At 44.1% G+C, this 14,520-nt stretch overlaps 1 long non-coding RNA gene across 1 annotated transcript in view; it reads left to right on the top strand.

Moving 5' to 3' along the window:
- The window catches only part of LOC138249153 (uncharacterized), a 94,497-nt gene that overhangs the window by 18,906 nt on the left and 61,071 nt on the right, over nt 1-14,520 (top strand). Inside the window, exon 2 of the long non-coding RNA XR_011194753.1 lies at nt 4,757-4,848. This is a non-coding gene — a long non-coding RNA (uncharacterized lncRNA). The remainder of the gene's footprint in view (nt 1-4,756; nt 4,849-14,520) is intronic.

The raw sequence follows: 14,520 nt of genomic DNA, 5'->3' as shown, positions 1-14,520 counted from the left end.
CTACCTACTCACCACACAGGCACACATTAGGAGGTTTAGGGAGGCCACGCACTACCCGAGGGGCATCTCGGATCACTCCCCAGTGGGAGTCATGCTGCTGGGACCCATGCTGTCCCACTGCCTGCCACCTAGACGGGACCCCTGGCACTTGACGGATAAGTCCTTCAGTAACAAAATTAAGGAGAGGGCTACGCAATACTTCAAAGACAATGTGGGGGTGTAGACGCTGTGTGTGTCTTGTGGGAGGCATTCAAAACTGTAATCAGGAGACATGCACATGATTTGATAGGGGGAAGAGAAAGGAGCGCAATTTACAGTGTGGGAAATTGGAGAGAGAAATTGAGGTCCATGAGGCCCGCCACCACATAGAGAGGGAAGCGGACGATGGCCTACACCACCAACTGCTCCTTAAATGGCAGGAACTGCGTACACTAGCCGAACAACATGCGCAGGCTTACGCGTTAGCATTCCAGCGCCAACTATATGGGGTGGGCAACAGAGCCAACAAGTTACTGGCTTGGTTAGACAGGAGGGACTATGAATGAACATGGGTCAGGAAGATTCGGTCCAAAGAGGGCATCACTCCTAGGTCAAATGAGGCTATAGCGGAAGCCTTCACTACATACTACGAGGAAGTTTATGCCTCCTCAACACAAATGACCGGGGAGGATTGTAGGGATCTTCTGCAAAACATACCGCTGCCTCAGCTTTCAGAACAAGAAAGGGGAGTATTAGATGCTGAGTTAACCGCAGAGAAAATTGTCTCAGCATTATGGGTGTTTTAGGCGAGTAAGGTGGCGGGACCAAAGGGATTCCTGGCTGAGCTGTTTAAGTGCATAGGGAGCAAGGTCGCCAAGTACATGTTGGCTCTGTTCTGGGAAGTGAGGGGGCTGGGAGGGTGCTGACGGATCAGAGAACAGCAACCATTGTTGTAATTCTGAAAAAAGGTAGACCCCCAGAGGAATGTGCTTCTTATAGGCCCATCTCCCTTCTCAACACAGAGGTTAAGGTCTTGGCAAAGGTCCTTGCCACTAGATTACGTGGAGTTATTGTAAAGTTGGTCCATCCGGATCGGTCCTGATGCATGTGTCTGAATCTGCGGAGGCTATATGGGGTCCTACATATGACACAAAGCCAGACTGGTGTGCAGACAGCACTCCTGTCACTGGACGCCAAGATGGCTTTCGATAGTGTGGAAAGGCCTTATATTTTCACCACTTTGAGAGGTTTGGTGTGGGGCTGTGATTCTTAGACTGGATCAGACTGGTATATCAGGACCTGGAGGCCCAATGCCGCGCTCTCTCTGACCTTTCCCCTACATGGAGGTACCCGACAGGGTTGCCCACGCTCACCCATCCTGCTTGCGCTGGCGAATGAGTCCTCAGCAGCATGGATCTGGCAAGACCCCTTGATACAGGGTATAGCATCTGGCACAACATGGGAGGAGTTTATCTCTCTGTATGCAGACAATATTTTACTAAATGTCACCAACCCCGATGGTCCGTAGCCAGGATAATGCAGGTTCTCTGAATATTTGGAGAACATTCTTGCTATAAGATTAATTGGGAAAAATCGCTGGTCTTCCCCCTGGTGGGGGCCCCTCCCATCCTGCCCCCAGACTGCAGGGCACCGATATGCTGGGATGGTTTTAAATATCTGGGGATATATGTTACCAGGAGTCAGGAGGGCTTCCTCCAAAAAAATCTCCAACCACAACTGGATAGATTCCAATGAGACGTTGCTCACTGTAGGACACTGCCACTCTCCCTGATGGGCAGAGATGCCTTATATAAAATTATGACATTGCCAAGAACTTTATACGTCTTTCAGAATACTCCCTATAGAATACCGGCAGAGGTGTTTCAACGATTGGACGGCGAGATTAGACTGCTGCAATGGGTTGGTGGCTGCTCCCACGTTGCATTGCAGAATTTGAAACTGGGGGTATATGAGGGTGGGTTGGCCATCCCAGACCCCCAACGATACTACTGGGTGACACAATTGCTCACTGTCAATGCCTGGGCCTTTTCCGACCAGGAAGACCCAGCATTGTGGCTGGACAGGGAGACGATGGGCAGGAAGGGATATGAGTCTGCTCTGTATGATCATGCTAGCCTGCGACTGCTGCTGACGCACACCGCAGCAGTGGTGAGAGCATGGCGTGACACCACCCAGTATATGGGGTATGGATCCTCATTGACTGCATGAACCCCACTGTGGTGTAGTGATTTATTGGGTGGCCTTAGGACCCTGGGCGGGTTTCACAAATGGTGTCTGCTAGGAATTGAACACCTGGGAGATGTGTGGAGGGGCCGAGAGCTGGTGACATTCAAAGTCCTTCAGCAGGAGTATGCTCTGGTGGAAACTGAGCAATATAGATAATTGCAGCTCCGGCACGCACTGGATCAGCATGTCCTGGGCGATGATCAATTGCCAGAATCAGACCCTCTTGAGGACTGTCTACTGATGGAACCACTGAACTTGAAGAAAAAGCCATATCTCTGACGTATAAGAAATTACTGTACAACTCCCCAGACCCAATGATACCCCTGCGCGCCAAGTGGGAGGCAGACCTGGGAATACTGGATGATGAATACTGGGTGGGGGCGAGACAGAGCCCCAGGGTGGTGGTGGTGGTTAACGTCCGGTTCAGGCTGATCCAGCTGTGGATTCTACACAGGGCGAACTACTCCAGGGTTGTGCTATGTAAGATGGGAAGGGCGCATACCCCGCAGTGCTTGAGAGACTGTGGGCAGGAGGGCACCTGCTACCACATTCTGTGGGCATGCCCCATGATACAGGCTTATTAGCAAGGAATCGCCGGAGCAATGGCCCAGACTCTTGGGAAGGAGGTTCCATTGGATCCCATGCTGTTCCTACTCAATATAGAGGGGGAAGATTCCCTGCCCAAATACATCAGGGCATTTGGTTGGCCATAGCGGCCTTGGTGGCTAAGCATAATATAGCACGAACCTGGGGAGCTGAATCTCCGCCCAGCGTACAGGAATGGCCCACCGCTCTGGACTGGTGCAGGGGTGCGGAGAGAGTAATTCACCAGAGCAGGGATTGCCTGACAAAGTGGAAGAAAATTTGGGGAGAGTAGGAAGCCTACAGGAATGGGGAGTGACTCTCTAGGTGGGATTCCACGGGTGGGTGAAGGATCAGCGTATTAACTGTATTTGATTGTCATATCTGGATGATTCTTGATCAGAACATTACACCTTGGATGATTGCTGCAAATTGTATTGCGACATGCTATACTGTGCAATGGCTGTTTTGCTGTTCAATAAAAAGATTTATAAAAAAAAAAATAGCTTGACTTTGCTTGATTTAGCCACATACTGGTAAGTTTGTGATGAGCAAGGGCGCCAGTGATAATGTAGTAGCTAATTATTTGCAGTGCTCTTTTTTGTTAATCGGATTCATGATGTATTAGTCCACATATCCTTTCTGTTTGTTCAGTGTCTTTAACCATTACATTTCTGACCTAGTACAAACAGGACATCTGGGTATTTATGCCCCTGGTGCAAGAACATAACCAAATTTTTTCACTTTCACTTAAAGTTTAGTGTGGTGAGCATCCAAACTTCTTTTCACTCATAGCAGAGGTATGACATAGTAGCCACGGGCCAAAATTACCCCCTACACAATGGGTGCACCGTTTGGGCAGCAGTCTCCCTAGCTTCCCTCACATTTAATCAAATTGTGGGTTCTGTAGCAGGTGTAGCAAAAGTTTTTTTTTATTAACAACCAGAATCTCAGAACCTCCATATAAGGAAGGAAAGATGGGTTGGATAATGATGAAATATAGTTTTTCTAAGTCTGAAAAATTGTCAGTTACCTCATTCATGATACCTGGTTCTTCAATTATTACTTTGTATGATATCCTTTAATCCCATACGTTTGTAAATGGCAAATTGATGAGGTTTTTGTATTAAATAACAAATAGAATTATCAGACCCAATTGCTGGACGTTCTCAGAAATAAACCAATTGGGTGTTCAAGACTGCATGCTTGTTGCAAGGTCTCTGTGGAGGATATGGGATAGAAGATGTAAACCGTCGTGATTTTTTGGAAACTAACACTAAATAAGGAAACGCTGGCAACCTCTTTTGGCTTATACTTTCAAAAAAGTATGAGATACATTGGAAATTAGAAAACTTTTAACATTTTTTATCTTTTCCCGAGGAGCTGTTGTTATTGAAGAATGTGAGGAAACTGCTAAGGTCATAAAAGGTGGGGCAATATAAAAGTAGTGCTTTCTACATAGTTTTTAATTGTGTGAACAGACATCCACATTAATTGGCCGGTATGTCCCACTGCACCCCGCCAATCTCGTTTGTCGTTAGGTGTTTTTTTTAAAGAAGTTTGTTTATTAATTTTGCTATATGTACACTGTTATATTAGTGTGTTTATTTATGCGGATATGCTACCGGCGAACTTCTAATCTCTTGATTTATTAGTTCTTTAAAGTACTCAATTGTGCATGGTACCTTCATGCATTTTATTTTCCTGGAAAGTTAGGCCGAGGAACGAATTAAAGTGATGGGTACGAGGTGGGTGTGATTAACGCCCCAGATAAATAACAACACGTTGAAAAGCAGAGCTTGCACGCTGCTATGTTCGACCTAACGAGGAAGGTACTATACTAAATCTTGCAAGAGTACAGTAAGCCCTTAGATGGTCTAACCTCCTGGCAAATGTAATGGCTAATAAATATAACTTATAATTGACATTTACTTTGTTCTGAATGTAGATCATTATCACTCTACATGACCTATGGCTGGCTCTATGGTTTCTAACCAATGGTATGGAACAATTAAGAGGAACTTTGTGGAAGCATTCAAGGTAAGTTGATTTTCATTCATCCACTCCTGGATACATGTAAACATCTATACCATTTTCTTCCTGTCAGCATCAAGGTAACTAGTTTGCTGAAAAAATGCTTGTGTCTCATCTGCATACTTTTGAAAACTGGCACCCATTTGACTAGAAGTTGCATTGAGGGCTAATATGTAATGCAGAAAGAGTGGGTGACATGATCATTGACCCTTTATCAAATCAGTTTGTTCAGAGTCCATCACAACTCTAGAATTACAGTATAGCAGGAATGATTTCAGCAATTTTGGTAGCAAAAGGATCAAACAATGGCATTCCAAATCTGCTCATTATTATTTGAAACATGTCCATATGCTGATGGAGAGATGAGGATGAAGGGAAGGTTCTGCTCAGATAATCTGCTACTTTGTTATGAGACCCTGTTATTTTGGTTCATGTCAGAGGACCAAATCTCCTCTGCCCAAATTCCAATGGAGTGAACTGGGGCTGCGACTCTTGGAGATGTTGTTCCCATATGTCTTGAAAAAGAGTGTTTTGTTACCTGGGTGTCTGTTTGTACTATTACAGCGTTTGTTTTTTAGTATTTGCAAGAAAAAATTCAAACAGTTCTTTCCATTTAGAGGACTAATTCGCTTTTATCAGGGGCCATTTCCACAGAATTCTGATGGTTTCTGTCACCCCACCAGTCCAATTATACTGACATCCATAGCTATAATTACTTGGGCTGTTGAATCTATTATCATCCCTGAAACTAAGTTCTTCTCCAACATCCACCAGCTCAATTCTTCCTTGAGCTGATGTGATACTGGAATCTGAACCTCCACTGACAGCTTTAGATGTAGTTTTGCCCAGTTCACCACTGTTCAAGTGTCAGCCATGTGTCTTTGAACTATCAACATTTCTGTTGCAAAGTTTTTTTGTAGGAGAGTCTGTGGCTTGTCTTGTATTTTTTGCATTCTCTCCCATGGGAGAACTACTCTTCCAGAACCATTGGAAATAGAGCTCCTACAAACATCCTCTGTTGTGTAGGGATCAACTCTAGTTGGTCAAGTTCAGGATGAATCGAAACTTTTGAAGATTTTGGCAAAACAAGGATGTGTTTTCTTATAAATTTAAAAAGAAGGGGTCAATATCAATAAATCATCAAGATCAGGAGAAAAAACGGAACCCCCATGAATTAATTATGGACCATGACTGAAGCAAGTACCTTTGTAAAGTCTCCCAAAGAACTGGTTATATCCGTTTAAATGTGTTGGTTTGATGTATTGCCGACTTGACAAAACAAACTTTGCAATCAGCACACACAAGTGAAATTTACAAAAAATTAAACAGCTATTGTTAGACCTGACGGCCTTTGGGTGGTCATCCTCCAACGTTTTTGCCTGCCTCGCTGCACCTTTCTGACACTGTTTTTGCTGGTTTTAGGACTCTGCGCACTTTACCACTGCTAACCAATGCTAAAGTGCATATGCTCTCTCCCTTAAACATGGTAACATTGGTTCATCCCTAATTGGCATATTTGATTGACTTATAAGTCCCTAGTAAAGTGTACTACATGTGCCCGGGCCTGTAAATTAAATGCTACTAGCGGGCCTGCAGCACTGATTGTGCCACCCACATAAGTAGCCCCTTAACCACGTCTCAGGCCTGCCATTGCAATTTCACTGCCAGTTCAACTTGGCATTTAAAAGTACTTGCAAAGCCTTAAACTCCCCTTTTTCTACATATAAGGCAACCCTAAGGAAGGCCCTAGGTAACCCATAGGGAAGGGTGCTATGTAGGTAAAATGGAGGACATGTACATATGGGTTTTATATGTCCTGGTAGTGAAAACTCCTAAATTCATTTTCCACTACTTTGAGGCCTGCTCCTTTCATAGACTAGCATTATGACTGCCCCGTGTACTTTTTGAGTGGTAGATTCTGATCTGAAAGGGGTAATCAGGTAATATTTAGTATGGCTAGAATGGTAATGAAAAACCCTGCTTATTGGTGAGGTTGGATTTTATATTACTATTTTAGAAATGCCACTTTCAGAAAGTGAGCATTTCTTTGCACATAAAACCATCGGTGCCTTACAGCCTGTCTCCAATCAATGTCTGGTCTGTGATGGTTGACAGCTCCCTTGTGCATTTCACCCAGCCAACCACAACCACAGGACACTCAGACACACCTACATTCATCTGCATATTGAACCAGTCTTCTTGGGCTGGAAGAATGGAAGGCCTGACACTTACATTTCAAAGGCCAGTGGCCTGCCCTCACACAATGTACTGCTAAACCCCCTACTCGGACCCTGGCAGACAGGACTGAACTGAAAGCCTCCCCCACGTCAAATACATTTTTGGGTTTATAAACTGGGTCTCTGACCCCACCAAAGCAGAGACTTCTGGACCTACACCTGCACCCTGCCTGGCTGCCCAAAGGACTCACCTGGACTGCTTTGCTGAGAAGGACTGCTGCCCTGCTGCCCTGCTGGCCTCTGACTTTGCTGAGAAGGACTCTGCCTTCCCCAAAAGTGATTTGGATTGAAGTTGCCTCCTGTTTTCTGAAGTCTCAGGGCCAAAAAGACGTCATCTTTTCAGGAAACAGCTTGTGCATCGAAAATCGACATACCGCCTGCCGAAATTGATGCAAAGCCTGCATTGCGACAGAGAAATCGCCGAACAGCCAACCGGAACAACGCAGCTCCGACTTCCCGAGTGGAAATTCGATGCAGCGCCTGCCTTGCGAAGGAAAATTAGATGCATCACCTACAGGATCAATGGAGCACCCGTGCCCCCTTCCAGCCTGTGAAGGATTTTGCCTGCATCGTCCCTGGGCATCAAAATATCCCCATACTGCAGTGAGGAACCAAGACTGCACCAAAAAATGACGCAAGCCCCTTGCAGTACGGAAAGAAACTACACATCGTCTGTGCCGCATCGGAAAATTCGACGTACATCCTATTTATTCCACGCATCTCCATTCTGCGGTCTTTGTGCGTCGTTATTTTTTACGCATAGCAGGTACTGTGTGTAATAAAGAGACAAGTGTCTATTTCTAAGGATTAAGACTCTTTTAAACTTTTAAAAGTGATATTTCAACTTGTGCTTTAAAGATCTTTGTCGTTTTTACCTTATTTTATTCAGATAAATATTAGCTATTGTGGTCTCTACTTGGACAAGGGTATATACCCCTGCCAACTAGAGGCCCCATTTCTAACAGATATTAATAATCCTTTGCATCTAAAAACACTGTATACTGCAATTACAACTTGATCTGAATTGAACTTATGTCTCCAATTCACTAACTGATACATCGCTTTTGTTATATTGAGGGCTTCAAAATGGCAACGAACTGGATATATCAAATAGAAGGTCACTGAAATGATAATGTTCTGATCCAAAAGAAACCTCAGACACTTTCTCCATTCCTTAAGAATGATAACATGAATATATGCATCCAGAAGGTCTATAGAAATGAGAAAATTGCTTTTGTTAAAAGAGGTAGTAGAGTTTGGAGGGATCCCCCTTGAGTTTTATTTTCAGAAGGCAGCTGTTCAATCTCCTTAGATCCAAGATCAGCCTTAGGGCCTCATTTGGATCTCGGCGGTCTTTTTCAAAGACCGCCGAGGTACCGCTGTGCTGAAGAATGCCAGTGCAGGCGGTTTTCCACCCAGCGTATCATGACTGCCGGCAGCCCTCTGCCCTTTTTCGGACGGAAAGACGCCAGCAGCCATACTGGCGGTCGGCGGTGAAGTGGAGGTTGCTCCACCGCCACATCATCAGAACACCGTCCACCGAATCACAACCCAGGATTCGGTGTGGCAGTGGTCTGGTGACGGGGAGCTGGCGGCGGAGCAGCCCCCATGGATCTCGTTCCCTCCCGGAGGATCACCAGACCAGGTAAGGTGATCGTCCGTAAGGGGAGGGGGGTAGGGGGCGTTGTGTTTTGTGTGCGTACATGGGGGTGTGCGTGTGTGTGTGTAGAGGGGGTGTGTGTGTGCGTGTATGCATGCAGGGGGTGTGTTGTGTGTATGGGAAATGCGTATATGTCTGTGTGCATGTGTGCGTGTATGTCTCCATGTATTTGTAGTAGTTGTGTGAGTGTGCATGTAGGGGGGTGGGGGTGTGTGTGTGTCAGTGTTTGGGGGGTGGGGAGGGGGGTCCTTCCACCTTTGGGGGTGGTAGGGGGGGTCGTGGGTTTGGGGGGAGGACTCTGGGGAGGAGGAGGAGGGGTGGGGGAGACCCCTATCAGTGCCAGGGAACGTATTCCCTGGCACTGATAGTGCCTACCGCCATTGTTTTTGTGGCGGTACAGAACCCCACGAAATCCATGGCGGTATGCGGGGTTGTGATACCACCGGCAGTCTAGTGACAGCCGCCAGGCTAGAGACCAAAGTCTCCATTACTTTTAATGTTCATATATCTGAAATCATTGTCTTCCCAAACTGAACAAAATGTTTTAATCCTGCTCACATTTGTAATTTACTCATGCTTTAGGAATTTGGGTAGTTTTACTTGGATTAGAGAATTGGGATGTTTCACCATAGCTGACCCTCGACCACAAGTCTGCCCATGAAAGGGCTTTCTGATCTGCTGTTGTTCAATCTCATGGAATGTAAAAGATCTTGACTTTTGTGATCTAAAAGGTTGTAAAGTTTCTTCTCTTCAGCTGATCTTTTCAAAATGTTATCTAATTCTTTAGCAAATAGCTTTTGGCCCTTAAAAGGTAAATGTGTTATCAGTGATCACTGTACAGCATCAGTGTTCCATGGACTTAAACATATATGTCTTCTACCTGCCGTTATCGCTCCAGAAGATGTGACAGTTGAACATAGGATGTGAGAATAGTATCTGAGAAAAGCTTAGCCACCAATTCCAAGTTCCCACTACTTCCATACAATTATCTGCACTTCGAAAAATCTCAAACAACTGTTGAAAGGCTCTACTTAGTTTCTGAGAAGACTAGGCTGCATAGGCTGCATTGAGGAAATAAACATTTGTTGTAGCATGTGCCCTCTTTAAAGTGTTCTCTATCTTTTTATCTACTGGATCCTGCAGCAACAAATCTTCTGTCTCCAAAGGCAAATAATTACTAGCAAGCTAGACCATAACCTTTCAATTTTGTGGAAAATCTTTTTCTGCATCAATTAATATGTATCTTTTTGATAAAAGTGTGGAATGTCAGTCTTCGCCATATTTTCTCAGTCTCAAGTGAGAATATGTCTGACATTATTGTGAATTGGCAATGCATCATTGGTTGAAGGTCCATAGAACAGGAATCAGCACAGCATGAAGGAAACTCCATTCTTTCTCTTATATGCTGTAATACTTGTTGCCTTTGAGGTCCTTGAATGAGTTTTTCCTTATGGGGCTCATAATGGATCACTTTCGCATTTTGGCATCATCAGACGCATATACTGTTATCTTACTAGCTTTTTTGAATTCTTCATTAATAGCTTTCTCTATTAATTGGTAAAGATCACTTTTAGACAGAGAAATAAAGTTTTTCTTGTCTGGGCCTACGTCAGAGAATTCATGCTTTGCAGATTTTTCACTCCATTTGTGCGAACAGGAAGGGAAAAGCACCTTTAATGATCTTTTCTTAGGATCACAGGGTGGTGTAAAATCTTGTTCTGAATTAGAGTGAATCATTTCAAAAACACACCCTGAATGGGTACGCCAACTCTGATAAAACTCTCTATCACAGCACTGGTGATCGCTGCCCAACCTGCCTGACCACGGGCTTCAAGTAAGGTGAAGAATTAGAGCAGGGATGCCTGCTTAGTGCGGCTCAACAACAGCACTTTGACTTCATATACAAGTTTTGCTTGGTGCTTAGCAACCGAAACAGGACTTCTGAAGACAATATAATGCTGTGCTTACTTTTTAATACTTAGGTTATGTACCACGAGGTAGATCATTGTATACAATGTTGTAGTCATCAAAGTAGGCTTCAAGTCAATTACAGCTTGAACCTCCAGAGAGCAGTATGTGTTGGCCTTACTCTTATGAGTACTTATTAAAGGAATGAGTACTCACTACGTGTCTCCAGTGAAGATTGTAAACACAAATTGATGATGATCTCAACCCATGACACTTGGCTGCTTCAGAAACCTACATTCATCTTTGATGCGGAAGGTTCGAGGAGATTAAACAACAGAGACCGGGGAAGAAATCCACAACGTCCAATAAGGCCAACATGAAGAGGGATGAATTTATTACAACAAAATTGGATGATCACATTGCAAAATGAAGAGGGCTGAATTTATTACAACAAAATTGGATGACCACATGTTACATGCGTGGGCATGTGTGCATAACTATACAGCGGTCTCACACAGCCATAGTTGAAGTCTGCGCGTGAACAGCACCCCTATGCAGCATTGTTGCCATAGTAACTGTCAGAGTGTGGCTGTAAATGAAGTGTGCGTACCAAGACCATTGAATCGCAACATTGTTGCCATAATAACTGGCAGCAATTGAGGTAGCACTGCTGCAGAGGATCCTGCATGTGAAGGCCATTGCACAACAGCTTTTGTTTCCATGGCTAGTTACTCTAAGCTTCCAGTTGAAGCGTAACACGCCATGCATTGGTACGTCATGCAGCCATCTTTGAACCGGGACATGGCATTTTGACATAACGTCAGAAAATTTGAGAGTATTATTTACGCTTCGGGGGGAAAGGAACAAATGTGTTCAAGTTGAAGACACAGTGCGTCTCACATATTAAGTTTGTTAGGATGCACATGTTTTGTGAAGCAGAAAAAAGAACAAAAACATTTTCATGGAATTTAGGTACTGTTTAATTTAATCTCTTTGATACTGTTTGTTGCTCGTGGAGAATAGATGAGTGACTTGTCAATCTCTATCATCATATTTCTATGGAGCAATTCATGTATATTTGCCCAGGGTGGAGTTGAGTGGTCTCTTTCTGAGATATGAACACAGTGCAATAGTGTCATGTTAAACTGTTATAGCTAGAATGGTGTCATTATTTTAGAAATTACGCTGGTACGATTTACAAATATACACAATTCATCACTTGTAAAGGTTGAAGGAATTATTGTGAGCTGTATGTTTCATTGTATAGTGAGTCATATATGCATCACATACTTTTTCTTTGACACCACCGCAACCATTCTTAGCTTCTACAGTAGGGCCACCTCTTAAATAGCATGAATGGAAGGAGTACTTTTTAAAGTATATCAGTATTATTGAGGATGAAGAGCTATCCCAGTTAAAGAAAAATAAAATACTCTTACTTTCCCTGTGTCCCGAAGGGCTCATAGTGTACAATGCTATGGGGGAAAAAAGAATAGATCAGGTGATTCTAATGTGTTTAAACATGTGTTTGAAGATTTGGACAAATATTACTCGACGTGGGTGTGTATCACTGTTGAAAGAAACACTTTCTTCAGAAGGGAACAGAATAAAATGGAGCCTGTAGAGGATTATGTCTCAGCTTTGAAGAAGGTTGCTTAAACATGCAGATTTAGGGAATTGCATTATGAACTAATTCTGCATCAAATAACTATGAGTGTGAACAATAACCATATTCAACATAGGTTATGAATATATGGAGAAGCTTCTTTCAGTGATGAAGTTGCTGTAGTACAAAAAGCCAATATTTCTAACAAGTGTGCAAAAGCTGGCGGATACAAAAGAAATAGTTTATGAGGTTAAACAGAGAAATAAGGGGAATAAATTAAAGAACTTGAGAAGATGGGGAAAAAAGCCATGACTAAATAAAAAGAAAGAAGGTGTTATAGGTGTGGCAATAAAGACCATATAGCATACAGTAAGACTTGTCTGGCAAGGGACCAGAAATTGAAGGAATGTGTTTTTTTACTTAAGTTCTTTTTATTGATTTAAAGTTCAACAATACAGTAGCAACAATCCAAGCACATATCAGAAATATTGCATGATTGGGAATGTTGGGGTCACAGTGGCCATCTCCCGGAAGGTGTAGAAGTGTGATGAGTACCTCAACATGGGATAGTGCTAAAGCTTGAATCCGCTGCTCCCACCCAATTTTATGCGAGTAACATAGAACAAAATAACTGTAAAACTTGCCTTAATCAAGTCATCAGCAATAGACTTTCTATGTGTTTGTATCGCGAGGGATGTGTGCTGGAGGTCGACCGTAGGTGGAGTGGCTCAAGGAATGCAGAGTGGGGTGGTGGTTGGAGTGCTGGGTGCCTCTGCAACTGGTCAATTGAATAGTTGGAGGGCCTCTAGACGTGGAGGGTTGAAGCAAGTGTATTTCAGTCATGTAAAGTATTGAAGCAGTCTCCACATAGCTTAGACCTTGTTTTCAGTATTTAGATGACGGTGGGAGAGAAGTTCCATAGCCATGATGTGCCATAGGCGGGTAAACCACTGGTCTGTGGAGGGGGGAAAGTGTGTTTTCCATGAGAGAGCTATTAGTTGTCGGGACCCATGTAGCATATAATTAGCAAGCATCCAATCGGCTTGTGTCATAGAGTGCAGAGTAGTTTGGCGTAGGCCCAAGATTACTGTGTTGTAGTTAGAGGGGAGTGGAAATCCCAGTACCAATTTGATATGGCACAGAATTTGTCTTCCAAAAAGATGGCAATGATGCTGCAAGACAACCATATGTGCCAAAAGGCGCCTAAGGTGCTGTGACAACGCCAGCATTGGGGTGATGTGCCAGGATAGATTTTCACTAGGTGTGTTGAGACATAATACCAGCGAAACATCAGCTTGTAGGCCATCTCTCTAAGTGAGAGGCTGCGATATGTCTTGGGTACATACTGCCAAAAAGTCTCCCATTGTTTGGGTGTGATCTCTGTGGGTGAGGTGGCTTGCCAACAGCTCTGGTATGTGTGTTGGAATTGTGAGGAGGATTGTTGTAGATCTCGATATGTGTTAGAAATGATGCTTTTTGTGCTCGTGTAGGTCCGGACCAGTTTTTCAAAGGGAGCGTATGCTCGAATGACGTCTGGGTATACTTGTGGGTTTACGGTCCAGTGTTTTAATTGGCAGTACTGTAGTCTTGCCAGGTCCTTAACATGAAATTCCTGTTTGCATTGATCTAAGGTTTTCATGATGGGGCCGGTGAAGAGGTCCCAAAGTGTCCAGCATTCAGCGTCACACAATTCTGTGAGCGTCTGTGACATGAGGGCCATAGAGAAGGCTGGGTTAGGTGCAATGGGGGTGTTAGATGACAGGAAGGTGGTGAGGCCCTTCCTGAGGGCCAGCTTGTCCCATATGCCCAGGACTTTTTTAATGGGTTTAGAGAGGTAGGCGCTATGAGGTTGCACAGTTCTGAGCAGCCATGCTAGATCCCAAAGGGGTCTGCATGCCATCTCATGATTCATGTGGAACCAGTGCTTTTCACTGGCCCTCACCACCCATTCTGAATCATATCTCAAGTGAGCGGTCCAGAAGTAATGGAGTAGATCCAGACATGCCAACTCCCCTATGTCCCTACGGAGCATTAGAATCGTATTTGCTATTCATGGGCATCCACCCTTCCGTATGAAGGAGCGGATGTCCCGCCAAAGCTGTTGGATCTCACTTTGTGGGATGTGGTGGGTAGTGTCTGAAAGAGGTGCAACGTTTAGGGGAGTACATTCATCTTTGGTGCAGCCTAACCACGACATGTGGTGTGATCAACATCTGTGTAGATCTGCGAGGATATCACATAGGAGCTTGGGCCAGTTCGCCTGTGTC

The sequence above is a fragment of the Pleurodeles waltl genome, chromosome 8 (assembly GCF_031143425.1).
Source record: "Pleurodeles waltl isolate 20211129_DDA chromosome 8, aPleWal1.hap1.20221129, whole genome shotgun sequence".
Lineage (NCBI taxonomy): Eukaryota > Metazoa > Chordata > Amphibia > Caudata > Salamandridae > Pleurodeles > Pleurodeles waltl.
Note: the sequence above shows the minus strand (reverse complement) of the source record. Positions and strands in the feature narration are given on the sequence as shown.